The sequence below is a fragment of the Carlito syrichta genome, unplaced genomic scaffold, assembly GCF_000164805.1.
Source record: "Carlito syrichta isolate Samal-C Ts95f unplaced genomic scaffold, Tarsius_syrichta-2.0.1 Scaffold27063, whole genome shotgun sequence".
NCBI classification, from domain to species: Eukaryota; Metazoa; Chordata; class Mammalia; order Primates; family Tarsiidae; genus Carlito; species Carlito syrichta.
The window spans coordinates 1-1,699 of record NW_006971159.1 but is presented as its reverse complement, the minus strand read 5'-3'; positions in this window follow the sequence as shown (position 1 = coordinate 1,699).

Here is a 1,699-nt window from a genome sequence, read left to right as displayed (position 1 = left end):
ACTCACAACCTTAGACAGATCATCAGGACAAAAAATCAGCAAGGAGATCCGGAACCTCAATGAGACTCTGGACCAAATGGACTTAATTGATACCTATAGAACACTCCATCCAAAGACCACAGAATACACATTCTACTCATCACCACATGGAACATATTCTAAGATCGACCACATAATTGGACACAAATCAAGTATAAGCAAATTTAAAAGGACTGAAATTCTGCCATGCACCTTTTTGGACCACAGTGGAATAAAAATAAACATTGACACCAACAAAGTCCCCCCAAAACCCACAAAGACATGGACACTAAACAGCATGATGCTAAATAACTCCTGGGTCAATGATGACATCAAAATAGAGATCAAAAGATACCTGGAAACAAATGAAAATAAAGAAACATCTTACCAAAATCTCTGGGATGCCTTAAAAGCTGTAATAAGAGGGGAATTTATATCCCTACAAAGACACATGAGGAAAATGGAAGGAACAGAAATTGACAACCTAACAAGCCACCTAAAGAAGCTGGAAAAGCAAGACCACAAAAACCCTAATTTCAGCAGAAGAATCCAGATCACCAAAATAAAAGCCCAAATCCAGGACATAGAAGACAAAAAGATAATACAAAGAATCAATGAAACAAAAAGCTGGTTCTTCGAAAGGGTAAACAAGATTGATGGTGCCCTAGCTAGACTGACCAAGAAAAAACGAGAAAAAAACCAAATAAGCATAATCAGAAACACAAAAGATGAAGTCACATCTGACCCTGAAGAAATACAAAAGATCATTAGAGACTACTACGTACACTTGTATGGAAACAAACTTGAAAACCAGAAGGAAATGGAAGACTTTCTGACATCACACAACCTACCTAGGTTGGAACAAGAAGAAATTGAGACCCTAAATAAACCAATAACAATCAAGGAAATCGACCACGTAATAAGAAAACTTCCTACAAAAAAAAAGCCCTGGTCCAGATGGCTTTCCAGCAGAATTCTACAAGACATTTAAGGAGGAGCTGATACCAATCCTACTGAAGGTATTCCAGGTGATTGAAAAAGATGGAACTCTCCCCAAATCATTTTACGAAGCCAACATCACATTGATACCCAAGCCAGGTAAAGATCCAACAAAGAAAGAGAACTACAGGCCAATATCTTTGATGAACATAGATGCTAAAAATTCTCAACAAGATCCTAGCAAACCGGATTCAGCAAGACATCTCAAAAATCATCCATTATGACCAAGTAGGCTTCATTCCTGGCATGCAAGGCTGGTCCAATATTCGTAAAACCATAAATGTAATTAAATACATCAACAGATGTCAAAAAAAAACCACATCATTATATCATTAGATGCAGAAAAATCTTTTGATAGAATCCAGCACCCCTTCTTGATTAAAAACCCTCTAACAGCTAGGCATATGGGGAACATACCTCAAAATATTAAAAGCCATCTACAAGAAACACACAGCCAGCATACTCCTAAACAGACAAAATCTGGAACCATTTTCCCTGAAAACTGGAACAAGACAAGGATGCCCACTCTCGCCCCTTCTGTTCAATATAGTATTGGAAGTTCTGGCTAGAGCAATCAGAGTAGAGAAGGCAATCAGAGGTATTCAGATAGGAAAAGAGGAAGTCAAGCTATCTCTCTTTGCAGATGACATGATCTTGTACCTGAAAACACAAAAGAACCTGT